This window comes from Alosa pseudoharengus, unplaced genomic scaffold, assembly GCF_046254945.1.
Source record: "Alosa pseudoharengus isolate Yale_2024_CS ecotype anadromous, Long Island Sound unplaced genomic scaffold, YU_APseudo_1.1 YU_APseudo_1.1_scf_17, whole genome shotgun sequence".
Taxonomy (NCBI): domain Eukaryota; kingdom Metazoa; phylum Chordata; class Actinopteri; order Clupeiformes; family Clupeidae; genus Alosa; species Alosa pseudoharengus.
In genome coordinates, this window is record NW_027468640.1 from 32288794 (window position 1) to 32305164 (window position 16371).

General features: G+C 45.9%; 45 non-coding genes across 45 annotated transcripts; all 45 read right to left on the reverse strand.

The window, feature by feature from the left end:
* Window positions 1-227: 227 nt before the first annotated feature.
* trnas-gcu (transfer RNA serine (anticodon GCU)) lies at window positions 228-309 on the reverse strand. The gene has a single exon. It is a non-coding gene; the product is annotated as a tRNA-Ser (tRNA).
* Window positions 310-604: 295 nt separating this feature from the next.
* trnas-gcu (transfer RNA serine (anticodon GCU)) lies at window positions 605-686 on the reverse strand. The gene has a single exon. It is a non-coding gene; the product is annotated as a tRNA-Ser (tRNA).
* Window positions 687-981: 295 nt separating this feature from the next.
* trnas-gcu (transfer RNA serine (anticodon GCU)) lies at window positions 982-1063 on the reverse strand. The gene has a single exon. It is a non-coding gene; the product is annotated as a tRNA-Ser (tRNA).
* Window positions 1064-1197: 134 nt separating this feature from the next.
* trnas-gcu (transfer RNA serine (anticodon GCU)) lies at window positions 1198-1279 on the reverse strand. The gene has a single exon. It is a non-coding gene; the product is annotated as a tRNA-Ser (tRNA).
* Window positions 1280-1574: 295 nt separating this feature from the next.
* trnas-gcu (transfer RNA serine (anticodon GCU)) lies at window positions 1575-1656 on the reverse strand. Its single transcript has one exon. It is a non-coding gene; the product is annotated as a tRNA-Ser (tRNA).
* Window positions 1657-1951: 295 nt separating this feature from the next.
* trnas-gcu (transfer RNA serine (anticodon GCU)) lies at window positions 1952-2033 on the reverse strand. The gene has a single exon. It is a non-coding gene; the product is annotated as a tRNA-Ser (tRNA).
* Window positions 2034-2167: 134 nt separating this feature from the next.
* On the reverse strand, window positions 2168-2249 carry trnas-gcu (transfer RNA serine (anticodon GCU)). Its single transcript has one exon. It is a non-coding gene; the product is annotated as a tRNA-Ser (tRNA).
* Window positions 2250-2544: 295 nt separating this feature from the next.
* On the reverse strand, window positions 2545-2626 carry trnas-gcu (transfer RNA serine (anticodon GCU)). Its single transcript has one exon. It is a non-coding gene; the product is annotated as a tRNA-Ser (tRNA).
* Window positions 2627-2921: 295 nt separating this feature from the next.
* Window positions 2922-3003, reverse strand: trnas-gcu (transfer RNA serine (anticodon GCU)). The gene has a single exon. It is a non-coding gene; the product is annotated as a tRNA-Ser (tRNA).
* Window positions 3004-3298: 295 nt separating this feature from the next.
* trnas-gcu (transfer RNA serine (anticodon GCU)) lies at window positions 3299-3380 on the reverse strand. The gene has a single exon. It is a non-coding gene; the product is annotated as a tRNA-Ser (tRNA).
* Window positions 3381-3514: 134 nt separating this feature from the next.
* Window positions 3515-3596, reverse strand: trnas-gcu (transfer RNA serine (anticodon GCU)). Its single transcript has one exon. It is a non-coding gene; the product is annotated as a tRNA-Ser (tRNA).
* Window positions 3597-3892: 296 nt separating this feature from the next.
* trnas-gcu (transfer RNA serine (anticodon GCU)) lies at window positions 3893-3974 on the reverse strand. Its single transcript has one exon. It is a non-coding gene; the product is annotated as a tRNA-Ser (tRNA).
* A 295-nt stretch (window positions 3975-4269) lies between these two features.
* Window positions 4270-4351, reverse strand: trnas-gcu (transfer RNA serine (anticodon GCU)). The gene has a single exon. It is a non-coding gene; the product is annotated as a tRNA-Ser (tRNA).
* Window positions 4352-4646: 295 nt separating this feature from the next.
* On the reverse strand, window positions 4647-4728 carry trnas-gcu (transfer RNA serine (anticodon GCU)). Its single transcript has one exon. It is a non-coding gene; the product is annotated as a tRNA-Ser (tRNA).
* Window positions 4729-4862: 134 nt separating this feature from the next.
* trnas-gcu (transfer RNA serine (anticodon GCU)) lies at window positions 4863-4944 on the reverse strand. The gene has a single exon. It is a non-coding gene; the product is annotated as a tRNA-Ser (tRNA).
* Window positions 4945-5239: 295 nt separating this feature from the next.
* Window positions 5240-5321, reverse strand: trnas-gcu (transfer RNA serine (anticodon GCU)). The gene has a single exon. It is a non-coding gene; the product is annotated as a tRNA-Ser (tRNA).
* Window positions 5322-5616: 295 nt separating this feature from the next.
* On the reverse strand, window positions 5617-5698 carry trnas-gcu (transfer RNA serine (anticodon GCU)). The gene has a single exon. It is a non-coding gene; the product is annotated as a tRNA-Ser (tRNA).
* A 134-nt stretch (window positions 5699-5832) lies between these two features.
* trnas-gcu (transfer RNA serine (anticodon GCU)) lies at window positions 5833-5914 on the reverse strand. Its single transcript has one exon. It is a non-coding gene; the product is annotated as a tRNA-Ser (tRNA).
* Window positions 5915-6210: 296 nt separating this feature from the next.
* Window positions 6211-6292, reverse strand: trnas-gcu (transfer RNA serine (anticodon GCU)). The gene has a single exon. It is a non-coding gene; the product is annotated as a tRNA-Ser (tRNA).
* Window positions 6293-6587: 295 nt separating this feature from the next.
* trnas-gcu (transfer RNA serine (anticodon GCU)) lies at window positions 6588-6669 on the reverse strand. Its single transcript has one exon. It is a non-coding gene; the product is annotated as a tRNA-Ser (tRNA).
* A 295-nt stretch (window positions 6670-6964) lies between these two features.
* trnas-gcu (transfer RNA serine (anticodon GCU)) lies at window positions 6965-7046 on the reverse strand. The gene has a single exon. It is a non-coding gene; the product is annotated as a tRNA-Ser (tRNA).
* Window positions 7047-7180: 134 nt separating this feature from the next.
* On the reverse strand, window positions 7181-7262 carry trnas-gcu (transfer RNA serine (anticodon GCU)). The gene has a single exon. It is a non-coding gene; the product is annotated as a tRNA-Ser (tRNA).
* A 295-nt stretch (window positions 7263-7557) lies between these two features.
* On the reverse strand, window positions 7558-7639 carry trnas-gcu (transfer RNA serine (anticodon GCU)). The gene has a single exon. It is a non-coding gene; the product is annotated as a tRNA-Ser (tRNA).
* Window positions 7640-7934: 295 nt separating this feature from the next.
* On the reverse strand, window positions 7935-8016 carry trnas-gcu (transfer RNA serine (anticodon GCU)). The gene has a single exon. It is a non-coding gene; the product is annotated as a tRNA-Ser (tRNA).
* Window positions 8017-8527: 511 nt separating this feature from the next.
* On the reverse strand, window positions 8528-8609 carry trnas-gcu (transfer RNA serine (anticodon GCU)). The gene has a single exon. It is a non-coding gene; the product is annotated as a tRNA-Ser (tRNA).
* A 134-nt stretch (window positions 8610-8743) lies between these two features.
* Window positions 8744-8825, reverse strand: trnas-gcu (transfer RNA serine (anticodon GCU)). The gene has a single exon. It is a non-coding gene; the product is annotated as a tRNA-Ser (tRNA).
* Window positions 8826-9120: 295 nt separating this feature from the next.
* Window positions 9121-9202, reverse strand: trnas-gcu (transfer RNA serine (anticodon GCU)). The gene has a single exon. It is a non-coding gene; the product is annotated as a tRNA-Ser (tRNA).
* A 295-nt stretch (window positions 9203-9497) lies between these two features.
* Window positions 9498-9579, reverse strand: trnas-gcu (transfer RNA serine (anticodon GCU)). The gene has a single exon. It is a non-coding gene; the product is annotated as a tRNA-Ser (tRNA).
* Window positions 9580-9713: 134 nt separating this feature from the next.
* trnas-gcu (transfer RNA serine (anticodon GCU)) lies at window positions 9714-9795 on the reverse strand. Its single transcript has one exon. It is a non-coding gene; the product is annotated as a tRNA-Ser (tRNA).
* A 295-nt stretch (window positions 9796-10090) lies between these two features.
* On the reverse strand, window positions 10091-10172 carry trnas-gcu (transfer RNA serine (anticodon GCU)). The gene has a single exon. It is a non-coding gene; the product is annotated as a tRNA-Ser (tRNA).
* Window positions 10173-10306: 134 nt separating this feature from the next.
* On the reverse strand, window positions 10307-10388 carry trnas-gcu (transfer RNA serine (anticodon GCU)). The gene has a single exon. It is a non-coding gene; the product is annotated as a tRNA-Ser (tRNA).
* A 298-nt stretch (window positions 10389-10686) lies between these two features.
* On the reverse strand, window positions 10687-10768 carry trnas-gcu (transfer RNA serine (anticodon GCU)). The gene has a single exon. It is a non-coding gene; the product is annotated as a tRNA-Ser (tRNA).
* A 295-nt stretch (window positions 10769-11063) lies between these two features.
* Window positions 11064-11145, reverse strand: trnas-gcu (transfer RNA serine (anticodon GCU)). The gene has a single exon. It is a non-coding gene; the product is annotated as a tRNA-Ser (tRNA).
* Window positions 11146-11872: 727 nt separating this feature from the next.
* On the reverse strand, window positions 11873-11954 carry trnas-gcu (transfer RNA serine (anticodon GCU)). Its single transcript has one exon. It is a non-coding gene; the product is annotated as a tRNA-Ser (tRNA).
* Window positions 11955-12249: 295 nt separating this feature from the next.
* Window positions 12250-12331, reverse strand: trnas-gcu (transfer RNA serine (anticodon GCU)). The gene has a single exon. It is a non-coding gene; the product is annotated as a tRNA-Ser (tRNA).
* A 511-nt stretch (window positions 12332-12842) lies between these two features.
* trnas-gcu (transfer RNA serine (anticodon GCU)) lies at window positions 12843-12924 on the reverse strand. The gene has a single exon. It is a non-coding gene; the product is annotated as a tRNA-Ser (tRNA).
* Window positions 12925-13219: 295 nt separating this feature from the next.
* Window positions 13220-13301, reverse strand: trnas-gcu (transfer RNA serine (anticodon GCU)). Its single transcript has one exon. It is a non-coding gene; the product is annotated as a tRNA-Ser (tRNA).
* Window positions 13302-13435: 134 nt separating this feature from the next.
* trnas-gcu (transfer RNA serine (anticodon GCU)) lies at window positions 13436-13517 on the reverse strand. Its single transcript has one exon. It is a non-coding gene; the product is annotated as a tRNA-Ser (tRNA).
* Window positions 13518-13812: 295 nt separating this feature from the next.
* On the reverse strand, window positions 13813-13894 carry trnas-gcu (transfer RNA serine (anticodon GCU)). Its single transcript has one exon. It is a non-coding gene; the product is annotated as a tRNA-Ser (tRNA).
* Window positions 13895-14405: 511 nt separating this feature from the next.
* trnas-gcu (transfer RNA serine (anticodon GCU)) lies at window positions 14406-14487 on the reverse strand. The gene has a single exon. It is a non-coding gene; the product is annotated as a tRNA-Ser (tRNA).
* Window positions 14488-14621: 134 nt separating this feature from the next.
* On the reverse strand, window positions 14622-14703 carry trnas-gcu (transfer RNA serine (anticodon GCU)). The gene has a single exon. It is a non-coding gene; the product is annotated as a tRNA-Ser (tRNA).
* A 295-nt stretch (window positions 14704-14998) lies between these two features.
* Window positions 14999-15080, reverse strand: trnas-gcu (transfer RNA serine (anticodon GCU)). The gene has a single exon. It is a non-coding gene; the product is annotated as a tRNA-Ser (tRNA).
* A 295-nt stretch (window positions 15081-15375) lies between these two features.
* Window positions 15376-15457, reverse strand: trnas-gcu (transfer RNA serine (anticodon GCU)). The gene has a single exon. It is a non-coding gene; the product is annotated as a tRNA-Ser (tRNA).
* Window positions 15458-15591: 134 nt separating this feature from the next.
* Window positions 15592-15673, reverse strand: trnas-gcu (transfer RNA serine (anticodon GCU)). Its single transcript has one exon. It is a non-coding gene; the product is annotated as a tRNA-Ser (tRNA).
* Window positions 15674-16184: 511 nt separating this feature from the next.
* trnas-gcu (transfer RNA serine (anticodon GCU)) lies at window positions 16185-16266 on the reverse strand. The gene has a single exon. It is a non-coding gene; the product is annotated as a tRNA-Ser (tRNA).
* Between the last annotated feature and the right edge of the window lie 105 nt (window positions 16267-16371).

Here is a 16371-nt window from a genome sequence, read left to right on the forward strand (position 1 = left end):
GGCAGTTGTGAGATAGGGCATCAAATATCCCAAGCACAATGTGTCAGCAGTCCATCGCCATAACCACTCGGCCACCTCGTCACTGAGTCACAATGAGTGGAAAGTTTTCCAAAGGAAAAGCAATGAGCTTTGACATTACTGATTATCTTTAGCAGTTACGAGGTCAAAATATGCCCCTTAACAATACTGTATCTTTGGAAAGAGATGACACTCTTTGCAAATGCAATCGACGAGGATGGGATTCGAACCCACGCGTGCAGAGCACAATGGATTAGCAGTCCATCGCCTTAACCACTCGGCCACCTCGTCACTGGGCACATTCAGTGGAATGTTTTCTGACGGAAAGTTATCGAGGTTTCACATTGCTGATTATTTGTGGCAGTTGTGAGATAGGGCATCAAATATCCCAAGCACAATGTGTCAGCAGTCCATCGCCATAACCACTCGGCCACCTCGTCACTGAGTCACAATGAGTGGAAAGTTTTCCAAAGGAAAAGCATTGAGCTTTGACATTACTGATTATCTTTAGCAGTTACGAGGTCAAAATACGCCCCTTAACGATACTGTATCTTTGGAAAGAGATGACACCCTTTGCAAATGCAATCGACGAGGATGGGATTCGAACCCACGCGTGCAGAGCACAATGGATTAGCAGTCCATCGCCTTAACCACTCGGCCACCTCGTCACTGGGCACATTCAGTGGAATGTTTTCTGACGGAAAGTTATCGAGGTTTCACATTGCTGATTATTTGTGGCAGTTGTGAGATAGGGCATCAAATATCCCAAGCACAATGTGTCAGCAGTCCATCGCCATAACCACTCGGCCACCTCGTCACTGAGTCACAATGAGTGGAAAGTTTTCCAAAGGAAAAGCAATGAGCTTTGACATTACTGATTATCTTTAGCAGTTACGAGGTCAAAATATGCCCCTTAACAATACTGTATCTTTGGAAAGAGATGACACTCTTTGCAAATGCAATCGACGAGGATGGGATTCGAACCCACGCGTGCAGAGCACAATGGATTAGCAGTCCATCGCCTTAACCACTCGGCCACCTCGTCAGTGACTCACGGCGAGTGGAAAGTTTTCCAATAGAAAACCGCTGAGGTTTGATGTCAGTTATTATATAGTAGCAGTTATGAGATAGGTGAAAACATGGCCCTTAATGATAGTGCATCTTCGGAAAGAATAGAATCGACGAGGATGGGATTCGAACCCACGCGTGCAGAGCACAATGGATTAGCAGTCCATCGCCTTAACCACTCGGCCACCTCGTCACTGGGCACATTCAGTGGAATGTTTTCTGACGGAAAGTTATCGAGGTTTCACATTGCTGATTATTTGTGGCAGTTGTGAGATAGGGCATCAAATATCCCAAGCACAATGTGTCAGCAGTCCATCGCCATAACCACTCGGCCACCTCGTCACTGAGTCACAATGAGTGGAAAGTTTTCCAAAGGAAAAGCATTGAGCTTTGACATTACTGATTATCTTTAGCAGTTACGAGGTCAAAATATGCCCCTTAACGATACTGTATCTTTGGAAAGAGATGACACCCTTTGCAAATGCAATCGACGAGGATGGGATTCGAACCCACGCGTGCAGAGCACAATGGATTAGCAGTCCATCGCCTTAACCACTCGGCCACCTCGTCACTGGGCACATTCAGTGGAATGTTTTCTGACGGAAAGTTATCGAGGTTTCACATTGCTGATTATTTGTGGCAGTTGTGAGATAGGGCATCAAATATCCCAAGCACAATGTGTCAGCAGTCCATCGCCATAACCACTCGGCCACCTCGTCACTGAGTCACAATGAGTGGAAAGTTTTCCAAAGGAAAAGCATTGAGCTTTGACATTACTGATTATCTTTAGCAGTTACGAGGTCAAAATATGCCCCTTAACGATACTGTATCTTTGGAAAGAGATGACACTCTTTGCAAATGCAATCGACGAGGATGGGATTCGAACCCACGCGTGCAGAGCACAATGGATTAGCAGTCCATCGCCTTAACCACTCGGCCACCTCGTCAGTGACTCACGGCGAGTGGAAAGTTTTCCAATAGAAAACCGCTGAGGTTTGATGTCAGTTATTATATAGTAGCAGTTATGAGATAGGTGAAAACATGGCCCTTAATGATAGTGCATCTTCGGAAAGAATAGAATCGACGAGGATGGGATTCGAACCCACGCGTGCAGAGCACAATGGATTAGCAGTCCATCGCCTTAACCACTCGGCCACCTCGTCACTGGGCACGTTCAGTGGAATGTTTTCTGACGGAAAGTTATCGAGGTTTCACATTGCTGATTATTTGTGGCAGTTGTGAGATAGGGCATCAAATATCCCAAGCACAATGTGTCAGCAGTCCATCGCCATAACCACTCGGCCACCTCGTCACTGAGTCACAATGAGTGGAAAGTTTTCCAAAGGAAAAGCATTGAGCTTTGACATTACTGATTATCTTTAGCAGTTACGAGGTCAAAATATGCCCCTTAACGATACTGTATCTTTGGAAAGAGATGACACCCTTTGCAAATGCAATCGACGAGGATGGGATTCGAACCCACGCGTGCAGAGCACAATGGATTAGCAGTCCATCGCCTTAACCACTCGGCCACCTCGTCACTGGGCACATTCAGTGGAATGTTTTCTGACGGAAAGTTATCGAGGTTTCACATTGCTGATTATTTGTGGCAGTTGTGAGATAGGGCATCAAATATCCCAAGCACAATGTGTCAGCAGTCCATCGCCATAACCACTCGGCCACCTCGTCACTGAGTCACAATGAGTGGAAAGTTTTCCAAAGGAAAAGCATTGAGCTTTGACATTACTGATTATCTTTAGCAGTTACGAGGTCAAAATATGCCCCTTAACGATACTGTATCTTTGGAAAGAGATGACACCCTTTGCAAATGCAATCGACGAGGATGGGATTCGAACCCACGCGTGCAGAGCACAATGGATTAGCAGTCCATCGCCTTAACCACTCGGCCACCTCGTCACTGGGCACATTCAGTGGAATGTTTTCTGACGGAAAGTTATCGAGGTTTCACATTGCTGATTATTTGTGGCAGTTGTGAGATAGGGCATCAAATATCCCAAGCACAATGTGTCAGCAGTCCATCGCCATAACCACTCGGCCACCTCGTCACTGAGTCACAATGAGTGGAAAGTTTTCCAAAGGAAAGGCATTGAGCTTTGACATTACTGATTATCTTTAGCAGTTACGAGGTCAAAATATGCCCCTTAACGATACTGTATCTTTGGAAAGAGATGACACCCTTTGCAAATGCAATCGACGAGGATGGGATTCGAACCCACGCGTGCAGAGCACAATGGATTAGCAGTCCATCGCCTTAACCACTCGGCCACCTCGTCAGTGACTCACGGCGAGTGGAAAGTTTTCCAATAGAAAACCGCTGAGGTTTGATGTCAGTTATTATATAGTAGCAGTTATGAGATAGGTGAAAACATGGCCCTTAATGATAGTGCATCTTCGGAAAGAATAGAATCGACGAGGATGGGATTCGAACCCACGCGTGCAGAGCACAATGGATTAGCAGTCCATCGCCTTAACCACTCGGCCACCTCGTCACTGGACACATTCAAGTGGAATGTTTTCTGACGGAAAGTTATCGAGGTTTCACATTGCTGATTATTTGTGGCAGTTGTGAGATAGGGCATCAAATATCCCAAGCACAATGTGTCAGCAGTCCATCGCCATAACCACTCGGCCACCTCGTCACTGAGTCACAATGAGTGGAAAGTTTTCCAAAGGAAAAGCAATGAGCTTTGACATTACTGATTATCTTTAGCAGTTACGAGGTCAAAATATGCCCCTTAACAATACTGTATCTTTGGAAAGAGATGACACTCTTTGCAAATGCAATCGACGAGGATGGGATTCGAACCCACGCGTGCAGAGCACAATGGATTAGCAGTCCATCGCCTTAACCACTCGGCCACCTCGTCACTGGGCACATTCAGTGGAATGTTTTCTGACGGAAAGTTATCGAGGTTTCACATTGCTGATTATTTGTGGCAGTTGTGAGATAGGGCATCAAATATCCCAAGCACAATGTGTCAGCAGTCCATCGCCATAACCACTCGGCCACCTCGTCACTGAGTCACAATGAGTGGAAAGTTTTCCAAAGGAAAAGCATTGAGCTTTGACATTACTGATTATCTTTAGCAGTTACGAGGTCAAAATATGCCCCTTAACGATACTGTATCTTTGGAAAGAGATGACACCCTTTGCAAATGCAATCGACGAGGATGGGATTCGAACCCACGCGTGCAGAGCACAATGGATTAGCAGTCCATCGCCTTAACCACTCGGCCACCTCGTCACTGGGCACATTCAGTGGAATGTTTTCTGACGGAAAGTTATCGAGGTTTCACATTGCTGATTATTTGTGGCAGTTGTGAGATAGGGCATCAAATATCCCAAGCACAATGTGTCAGCAGTCCATCGCCATAACCACTCGGCCACCTCGTCACTGAGTCACAATGAGTGGAAAGTTTTCCAAAGGAAAGGCATTGAGCTTTGACATTACTGATTATCTTTAGCAGTTACGAGGTCAAAATATGCCCCTTAACGATACTGTATCTTTGGAAAGAGATGACACCCTTTGCAAATGCAATCGACGAGGATGGGATTCGAACCCACGCGTGCAGAGCACAATGGATTAGCAGTCCATCGCCTTAACCACTCGGCCACCTCGTCAGTGACTCACGGCGAGTGGAAAGTTTTCCAATAGAAAACCGCTGAGGTTTGATGTCAGTTATTATATAGTAGCAGTTATGAGATAGGTGAAAACATGGCCCTTAATGATAGTGCATCTTCGGAAAGAATAGAATCGACGAGGATGGGATTCGAACCCACGCGTGCAGAGCACAATGGATTAGCAGTCCATCGCCTTAACCACTCGGCCACCTCGTCACTGGGCACATTCAGTGGAATGTTTTCTGACGGAAAGTTATCGAGGTTTCACATTGCTGATTATTTGTGGCAGTTGTGAGATAGGGCATCAAATATCCCAAGCACAATGTGTCAGCAGTCCATCGCCATAACCACTCGGCCACCTCGTCACTGAGTCACAATGAGTGGAAAGTTTTCCAAAGGAAAAGCATTGAGCTTTGACATTACTGATTATCTTTAGCAGTTACGAGGTCAAAATATGCCCCTTAACGATACTGTATCTTTGGAAAGAGATGACACCCTTTGCAAATGCAATCGACGAGGATGGGATTCGAACCCACGCGTGCAGAGCACAATGGATTAGCAGTCCATCGCCTTAACCACTCGGCCACCTCGTCACTGGGCACATTCAGTGGAATGTTTTCTGACGGAAAGTTATCGAGGTTTCACATTGCTGATTATTTGTGGCAGTTGTGAGATAGGGCATCAAATATCCCAAGCACAATGTGTCAGCAGTCCATCGCCATAACCACTCGGCCACCTCGTCACTGAGTCACAATGAGTGGAAAGTTTTCCAAAGGAAAGGCATTGAGCTTTGACATTACTGATTATCTTTAGCAGTTACGAGGTCAAAATATGCCCCTTAACGATACTGTATCTTTGGAAAGAGATGACACCCTTTGCAAATGCAATCGACGAGGATGGGATTCGAACCCACGCGTGCAGAGCACAATGGATTAGCAGTCCATCGCCTTAACCACTCGGCCACCTCGTCAGTGACTCACGGCGAGTGGAAAGTTTTCCAATAGAAAACCGCTGAGGTTTGATGTCAGTTATTATATAGTAGCAGTTATGAGATAGGTGAAAACATGGCCCTTAATGATAGTGCATCTTCGGAAAGAATAGAATCGACGAGGATGGGATTCGAACCCACGCGTGCAGAGCACAATGGATTAGCAGTCCATCGCCTTAACCACTCGGCCACCTCGTCACTGGACACATTCAAGTGGAATGTTTTCTGACGGAAAGTTATCGAGGTTTCACATTGCTGATTATTTGTGGCAGTTGTGAGATAGGGCATCAAATATCCCAAGCACAATGTGTCAGCAGTCCATCGCCATAACCACTCGGCCACCTCGTCACTGAGTCACAATGAGTGGAAAGTTTTCCAAAGGAAAAGCAATGAGCTTTGACATTACTGATTATCTTTAGCAGTTACGAGGTCAAAATATGCCCCTTAACAATACTGTATCTTTGGAAAGAGATGACACTCTTTGCAAATGCAATCGACGAGGATGGGATTCGAACCCACGCGTGCAGAGCACAATGGATTAGCAGTCCATCGCCTTAACCACTCGGCCACCTCGTCACTGGGCACATTCAGTGGAATGTTTTCTGACGGAAAGTTATCGAGGTTTCACATTGCTGATTATTTGTGGCAGTTGTGAGATAGGGCATCAAATATCCCAAGCACAATGTGTCAGCAGTCCATCGCCATAACCACTCGGCCACCTCGTCACTGAGTCACAATGAGTGGAAAGTTTTCCAAAGGAAAAGCATTGAGCTTTGACATTACTGATTATCTTTAGCAGTTACGAGGTCAAAATATGCCCCTTAACGATACTGTATCTTTGGAAAGAGATGACACCCTTTGCAAATGCAATCGACGAGGATGGGATTCGAACCCACGCGTGCAGAGCACAATGGATTAGCAGTCCATCGCCTTAACCACTCGGCCACCTCGTCACTGGGCACATTCAGTGGAATGTTTTCTGACGGAAAGTTATCGAGGTTTCACATTGCTGATTATTTGTGGCAGTTGTGAGATAGGGCATCAAATATCCCAAGCACAATGTGTCAGCAGTCCATCGCCATAACCACTCGGCCACCTCGTCACTGAGTCACAATGAGTGGAAAGTTTTCCAAAGGAAAGGCATTGAGCTTTGACATTACTGATTATCTTTAGCAGTTACGAGGTCAAAATATGCCCCTTAACGATACTGTATCTTTGGAAAGAGATGACACCCTTTGCAAATGCAATCGACGAGGATGGGATTCGAACCCACGCGTGCAGAGCACAATGGATTAGCAGTCCATCGCCTTAACCACTCGGCCACCTCGTCAGTGACTCATGGCGAGTGGAAAGTTTTCCAATAGAAAACCGCTGAGGTTTGATGTCAGTTATTATATAGTAGCAGTTATGAGATAGGTGAAAACATGGCCCTTAATGATAGTGCATCTTCGGAAAGAATAGAATCGACGAGGATGGGATTCGAACCCACGCGTGCAGAGCACAATGGATTAGCAGTCCATCGCCTTAACCACTCGGCCACCTCGTCACTGGGCACATTCAGTGGAATGTTTTCTGACGGAAAGTTATCGAGGTTTCACATTGCTGATTATTTGTGGCAGTTGTGAGATAGGGCATCAAATATCCCAAGCACAATGTGTCAGCAGTCCATCGCCATAACCACTCGGCCACCTCGTCACTGAGTCACAATGAGTGGAAAGTTTTCCAAAGGAAAAGCATTGAGCTTTGACATTACTGATTATCTTTAGCAGTTACGAGGTCAAAATATGCCCCTTAACGATACTGTATCTTTGGAAAGAGATGACACCCTTTGCAAATGCAATCGACGAGGATGGGATTCGAACCCACGCGTGCAGAGCACAATGGATTAGCAGTCCATCGCCTTAACCACTCGGCCACCTCGTCACTGGGCACATTCAGTGGAATGTTTTCTGACGGAAAGTTATCGAGGTTTCACATTGCTGATTATTTGTGGCAGTTGTGAGATAGGGCATCAAATATCCCAAGCACAATGTGTCAGCAGTCCATCGCCATAACCACTCGGCCACCTCGTCACTGAGTCACAATGAGTGGAAAGTTTTCCAAAGGAAAGGCATTGAGCTTTGACATTACTGATTATCTTTAGCAGTTACGAGGTCAAAATATGCCCCTTAACGATACTGTATCTTTGGAAAGAGATGACACCCTTTGCAAATGCAATCGACGAGGATGGGATTCGAACCCACGCGTGCAGAGCACAATGGATTAGCAGTCCATCGCCTTAACCACTCGGCCACCTCGTCAGTGACTCACGGCGAGTGGAAAGTTTTCCAATAGAAAACCGCTGAGGTTTGATGTCAGTTATTATATAGTAGCAGTTATGAGATAGGTGAAAACATGGCCCTTAATGATAGTGCATCTTCGGAAAGAATAGAATCGACGAGGATGGCATTCGAACCCACGCGTGCAGAGCACAATGGATTAGCAGTCCATCGCCTTAACCACTCGGCCACCTCGTCACTGGGCACATTATGTGGAATGTTTTCTGACGGAAAGTTATCGAGGTTTCACATTGCTGATTATTTGTGGCAGTTGTGAGATAGGGCATCAAATATCCCAAGCACAATGTGTCAGCAGTCCATCGCCATAACCACTCGGCCACCTCGTCACTGAGTCACAATGAGTGGAAAGTTTTCCAAAGGAAAAGCAATGAGCTTTGACATTACTGATTATCTTTAGCAGTTACGAGGTCAAAATATGCCCCTTAACAATACTGTATCTTTGGAAAGAGATGACACTCTTTGCAAATGCAATCGACGAGGATGGGATTCGAACCCACGCGTGCAGAGCACAATGGATTAGCAGTCCATCGCCTTAACCACTCGGCCACCTCGTCAGTGACTCACGGCGAGTGGAAAGTTTTCCAATAGAAAACCGCTGAGGTTTGATGTCAGTTATTATATAGTAGCAGTTATGAGATAGGTGAAAACATGGCCCTTAATGATAGTGCATCTTCGGAAAGAATAGAATCGACGAGGATGGGATTCGAACCCACGCGTGCAGAGCACAATGGATTAGCAGTCCATCGCCTTAACCACTCGGCCACCTCGTCACTGGGCACATTCAGTGGAATGTTTTCTGACGGAAAGTTATCGAGGTTTCACATTGCTGATTATTTGTGGCAGTTGTGAGATAGGGCATCAAATATCCCAAGCACAATGTGTCAGCAGTCCATCGCCATAACCACTCGGCCACCTCGTCACTGAGTCACAATGAGTGGAAAGTTTTCCAAAGGAAAAGCATTGAGCTTTGACATTACTGATTATCTTTAGCAGTTACGAGGTCAAAATACGCCCCTTAACGATACTGTATCTTTGGAAAGAGATGACACCCTTTGCAAATGCAATCGACGAGGATGGGATTCGAACCCACGCGTGCAGAGCACAATGGATTAGCAGTCCATCGCCTTAACCACTCGGCCACCTCGTCACTGGGCACATTCAGTGGAATGTTTTCTGACGGAAAGTTATCGAGGTTTCACATTGCTGATTATTTGTGGCAGTTGTGAGATAGGGCATCAAATATCCCAAGCACAATGTGTCAGCAGTCCATCGCCATAACCACTCGGCCACCTCGTCACTGAGTCACAATGAGTGGAAAGTTTTCCAAAGGAAAGGCATTGAGCTTTGACATTACTGATTATCTTTAGCAGTTACGAGGTCAAAATATGCCCCTTAACGATACTGTATCTTTGGAAAGAGATGACACTCTTTGCAAATGCAATCGACGAGGATGGGATTCGAACCCACGCGTGCAGAGCACAATGGATTAGCAGTCCATCGCCTTAACCACTCGGCCACCTCGTCAGTGACTCACGGCGAGTGGAAAGTTTTCCAATAGAAAACCGCTGAGGTTTGATGTCAGTTATTATATAGTAGCAGTTATGAGATAGGTGAAAACATGGCCCTTAATGATAGTGCATCTTCGGAAAGAATAGAATCGACGAGGATGGGATTCGAACCCACGCGTGCAGAGCACAATGGATTAGCAGTCCATCGCCTTAACCACTCGGCCACCTCGTCACTGGGCACATTCAGTGGAATGTTTTCTGACGGAAAGTTATCGAGGTTTCACATTGCTGATTATTTGTGGCAGTTGTGAGATAGGGCATCAAATATCCCAAGCACAATGTGTCAGCAGTCCATCGCCATAACCACTCGGCCACCTCGTCACTGAGTCACAATGAGTGGAAAGTTTTCCAAAGGAAAAGCATTGAGCTTTGACATTACTGATTATCTTTAGCAGTTACGAGGTCAAAATATGCCCCTTAACGATACTGTATCTTTGGAAAGAGATGACACCCTTTGCAAATGCAATCGACGAGGATGGGATTCGAACCCACGCGTGCAGAGCACAATGGATTAGCAGTCCATCGCCTTAACCACTCGGCCACCTCGTCAGTGACTCACGGCGAGTGGAAAGTTTTCCAATAGAAAACCGCTGAGGTTTGATGTCTGTTATTATATAGTAGCAGTTATGAGATAGGTGAAAACATGGCCCTTAATGATAGTGCATCTTCGGAAAGAATAGAATCGACGAGGATGGGATTCGAACCCACGCGTGCAGAGCACAATGGATTAGCAGTCCATCGCCTTAACCACTCGGCCACCTCGTCACAGGGCACATTATGTGGAATGTTTTCTGACGGAAAGTTATCGAGGTTTCACATTGCTGATTATTTGTGGCAGTTGTGAGATAGGGCATCAAATATCCCAAGCACAATGTGTCAGCAGTCCATCGCCATAACCACTCGGCCACCTCGTCAGTGACTAGTCACAATGAGTGGAAAGTTTTCCAAAGGAAAAGCATTGAGCTTTGACATTACTGATTATCTTTAGCAGTTACGAGGTCAAAATATGCCCCTTAACGATACTGTATCTTTGGAAAGAGATGACACCCTTTGCAAATGCAATCGACGAGGATGGGATTCGAACCCACGCGTGCAGAGCACAATGGATTAGCAGTCCATCGCCTTAACCACTCGGCCACCTCGTCACTGGGCACATTCAGTGGAATGTTTTCTGACGGAAAGTTATCGAGGTTTCACATTGCTGATCATTTGTGGCAGTTGTGAGATAGGGCATCAAATATCCCAAGCACAATGTGTCAGCAGTCCATCGCCATAACCACTCGGCCACCTCGTCACTGAGTCACAATGAGTGGAAAGTTTTCCAAAGGAAAGGCATTGAGCTTTGACATTACTGATTATCTTTAGCAGTTACGAGGTCAAAATATGCCCCTTAACGATACTGTATCTTTGGAAAGAGATGACACCCTTTGCAAATGCAATCGACGAGGATGGGATTCGAACCCACGCGTGCAGAGCACAATGGATTAGCAGTCCATCGCCTTAACCACTCGGCCACCTCGTCAGTGACTCACGGCGAGTGGAAAGTTTTCCAATAGAAAACCGCTGAGGTTTGATGTCAGTTATTATATAGTAGCAGTTATGAGATAGGTGAAAACATGGCCCTTAATGATAGTGCATCTTCGGAAAGAATAGAATCGACGAGGATGGGATTCGAACCCACGCGTGCAGAGCACAATGGATTAGCAGTCCATCGCCTTAACCACTCGGCCACCTCGTTACTGGGCACATTCAGTGGAATGTTTTCTGACGGAAAGTTATCGAGGTTTCACATTGCTGATTATTTGTGGCAGTTGTGAGATAGGGCATCAAATATCCCAAGCACAATGTGTCAGCAGTCCATCGCCATAACCACTCGGCCACCTCGTCACTGAGTCACAATGAGTGGAAAGTTTTCCAAAGGAAAAGCATTGAGCTTTGACATTACTGATTATCTTTAGCAGTTACGAGGTCAAAATATGCCCCTTAACGATACTGTATCTTTGGAAAGAGATGACACTCTTTGCAAATGCAATCGACGAGGATGGGATTCGACCCCACGCGTGCAGAGCACAATGGATTAGCAGTCCATCGCCTTAACCACTCGGCCACCTCGTCAGTGACTCACGGCGAGTGGAAAGTTTTCCAATAGAAAACCGCTGAGGTTTGATGTCAGTTATTATATAGTAGCAGTTATGAGATAGGTGAAAACATGGCCCTTAATGATAGTGCATCTTCGGAAAGAATAGAATCGACGAGGATGGGATTCGAACCCACGCGTGCAGAGCACAATGGATTAGCAGTCCATCGCCTTAACCACTCGGCCACCTCGTCACTGGGCACATTCAGTGGAATGTTTTCTGACGGAAAGTTATCGAGGTTTCACATTGCTGATTATTTGTGGCAGTTGTGAGATAGGGCATCAAATATCCCAAGCACAATGTGTCAGCAGTCCATCGCCATAACCACTCGGCCACCTCGTCACTGAGTCACAATGAGTGGAAAGTTTTCCAAAGGAAAAGCATTGAGCTTTGACATTACTGATTATCTTTAGCAGTTACGAGGTCAAAATATGCCCCTTAACGATACTGTATCTTTGGAAAGAGATGACACCCTTTGCAAATGCAATCGACGAGGATGGGATTCGAACCCACGCGTGCAGAGCACAATGGATTAGCAGTCCATCGCCTTAACCACTCGGCCACCTCGTCAGTGACTCACGGCGAGTGGAAAGTTTTCCAATAGAAAACCGCTGAGGTTTGATGTCAGTTATTATATAGTAGCAGTTATGAGATAGGTGAAAACATGGCCCTTAATGATAGTGCATCTTCGGAAAGAATAGAATCGACGAGGATGGGATTCGAACCCACGCGTGCAGAGCACAATGGATTAGCAGTTCATCGCCTTAACCACTCGGCCACCTCGTCACTGGGCACATTCAGTGGAATGTTTTCTGACGGAAAGTTATCGAGGTTTCACATTGCTGATTATTTGTGGCAGTTGTGAGATAGGGCATCAAATATCCCAAGCACAATGTGTCAGCAGTCCATCGCCATAACCACTCGGCCACCTCGTCACTGAGTCACAATGAGTGGAAAGTTTTCCAAAGGAAAAGCATTGAGCTTTGACATTACTGATTATCTTTAGCAGTTACGAGGTCAAAATATGCCCCTTAACGATACTGTATCTTTGGAAAGAGATGACACCCTTTGCAAATGCAATCGACGAGGATGGGATTCGAACCCACGCGTGCAGAGCACAATGGATTAGCAGTCCATCGCCTTAACCACTCGGCCACCTCGTCACTGGGCACATTCAGTGGAATGTTTTCTGACGGAAAGTTATCGAGGTTTCACATTGCTGATTATTTGTGGCAGTTGTGAGATAGGGCATCAAATATCCCAAGCACAATGTGTCAGCAGTCCATCGCCATAACCACTCGGCCACCTCGTCACTGAGTCACAATGAGTGGAAAGTTTTCCAAAGGAAAGGCATTGAGCTTTGACATTACTGATTATCTTTAGCAGTTACGAGGTCAAAATATGCCCCTTAACGATACTGTATCTTTGGAAAGAGATGACACCCTTTGCAAATGCAATCGACGAGGATGGGATTCGAACCCACGCGTGCAGAGCACAATGGATTAGCAGTCCATCGCCTTAACCACTCGGCCACCTCGTCAGTGACTCACGGCGAGTGGAAAGTTTTCCAATAGAAAACCGCTGAGGTTTGATGTCTGTTATTATATAGTAGCAGTTATGAGATAGGTGAAAACATGGCCCTTAATGATAGTGCATCTTCGGAAAGAATAGAATCGACGAGGATGGGATTCGAACCCACGCGTGCAGAGCACAATGGATTAGCAGTCCATCGCCTTAACCACTCGGCCACCTCGTCACAGGGCACATTATGTGGAATGTTTTCTGACGGAAAGTTATCGAGGTTTCACATTGCTGATTATTTGTGGCAGTTGTGAGATAGGGCATCAAATATCCCAAGCACAATGTGTCAGCAGTCCATCGCCATAACCACTCGGCCACCTCGTCACTGAGTCACAATGAGTGGAAAGTTTTCCAAAGGAAAAGCATTGAGCTTTGACATTACTGATTATCTTTAGCAGTTACGAGGTCAAAATATGCCCCTTAACGATACTGTATCTTTGGAAAGAGATGACACCCTTTGCAAATGCAATCGACGAGGATGGGATTCGAACCCACGCGTGCAGAGCACAATGGATTAGCAGTCCATCGCCTTAACCACTCGGCCACCTCGTCAGTGACTCACGGCGAGTGGAAAGTTTTCCAATAGAAAACCGCTGAGGTTTGATGTCAGTTATTATATAGTAGCAGTTATGAGATAGGTGAAAACATGGCCCTTAATGATAGTGCATCTTCGGAAAGAATAGAATCGACGAGGATGGCATTCGAACCCACGCGTGCAGAGCACAATGGATTAGCAGTCCATCGCCTTAACCACTCGGCCACCTCGTCACTGGGCACATTATGTGGAATGTTTTCTGACGGAAAGTTATCGAGGTTTCACATTGCTGATTATTTGTGGCAGTTGTGAGATAGGGCATCAAATATCCCAAGCACAATGTGTCAGCAGTCCATCGCCATAACCACTCAGCCACCTCGTCACTGAGTCACAATGAGTGGAAAGTTTTCCAAAGGAAAAGCAATGAGCTTTGACATTACTGATTATCTTTAGCAGTTACGAGGTCAAAATATGCCCCTTAACAATACTGTATCTTTGGAAAGAGATGACACTCTTTGCAAATGCAATCGACGAGGATGGGATTCGAACCCACGCGTGCAGAGCACAATGGATTAGCAGTCCATCGCCTTAACCACTCGGCCACCTCGTCAGTGACTCACGGCGAGTGGAAAGTTTTCCAATAGAAAACCGCTGAGGTTTGATGTCAGTTATTATATAGTAGCAGTTATGAGATAGGTGAAAACATGGCCCTTAATGATAGTGCATCTTCGGAAAGAATAGAATCGACGAGGATGGGATTCGAACCCACGCGTGCAGAGCACAATGGATTAGCAGTCCATCGCCTTAACCACTCGGCCACCTCGTCACTGGGCACATTCAGTGGAATGTTTTCTGACGGAAAGTTATCGAGGTTTCACATTGCTGATTATTTGTGGCAGTTGTGAGATAGGGCATCAAATATCCCAAGCACAATGTGTCAGCAGTCCATCGCCATAACCACTCGGCCACCTCGTCACTGAGTCACAATGAGTGGAAAGTTTTCCAAAGGAAAAGCATTGAGCTTTGACATTACTGATTATCTTTAGCAGTTACGAGGTCAAAATACGCCCCTTAACGATACTGTATCTTTGGAAAGAGATGACACCCTTTGCAAATGCAATCGACGAGGATGGGATTCGAACCCACGCGTGCAGAGCACAATGGATTAGCAGTCCATCGCCTTAACCACTCGGCCACCTCGTCACTGGGCACATTCAGTGGAATGTTTTCTGACGGAAAGTTATCGAGGTTTCACATTGCTGATTATTTGTGGCAGTTGTGAGATAGGGCATCAAATATCCCAAGCACAATGTGTCAGCAGTCCATCGCCATAACCACTCGGCCACCTCGTCACTGAGTCACAATGAGTGGAAAGTTTTCCAAAGGAAAGGCATTGAGCTTTGACATTACTGATTATCTTTAGCAGTTACGAGGTCAAAATATGCCCCTTAACGATACTGTATCTTTGGAAAGAGATGACACTCTTTGCAAATGCAATCGACGAGGATGGGATTCGAACCCACGCGTGCAGAGCACAATGGATTAGCAGTCCATCGCCTTAACCACTCGGCCACCTCGTCAGTGACTCACGGCGAGTGGAAAGTTTTCCAATAGAAAACCGCTGAGGTTTGATGTCAGTTATTATATAGTAGCAGTTATGAGATAGGTGAAAACATGGCCCTTAATGATAGTGCATCTTCGGAAAGAATAGAATCGACGAGGATGGGATTCGAACCCACGCGTGCAGAGCACAATGGATTAGCAGTCCATCGCCTTAACCACTCGGCCACCTCGTCACTGGGCACATTCAGTGGAATGTTTTCTGACGGAAAGTTATCGAGGTTTCACATTGCTGATTATTTGTGGCAGTTGTGAGATAGGGCATCAAATATCCCAAGCACAATGTGTCAGCAGTCCATCGCTATAACCACTCGGCCACCTCGTCACTGAGTCACAATGAGTGGAAAGTTTTCCAAAGGAAAAGCAATGAGCTTTGACATTACTGATTATCTTTAGCAGTTACGAGGTCAAAATATGCCCCTTAACAATACTGTATCTTTGGAAAGAGATGACACTCTTTGCAAATGCAATCGACGAGGATGGGATTCGACCCCACGCGTGCAGAGCACAATGGATTAGCAGTCCATCGCCTTAACCACTCGGCCACCTCGCCAGTGACTCACGGCGAGTGGAAAGTTTTCCAATAGAAAACCGCTGAGGTTTGATGTCAGTTATTATATAGTAGCAGTTATGAGATAGGTGAAAACATGGCCCTTAATGATAGTGCATCTTCGGAAAGAATAGAATCGACGAGGATGGGATTCGAACCCACGCGTGCAGAGCACAATGGATTAGCAGTCCATCGCCTTAACCACTCGGCCACCTCGTCACTGGGCACATTCAGTGGTATGTTTTCTGACGGAAAGTTATCGAGGTTTCACATTGCTGATTATTTGTGGCAGTTGTGAGATAGGGCATCAAATATCCCAAGCAC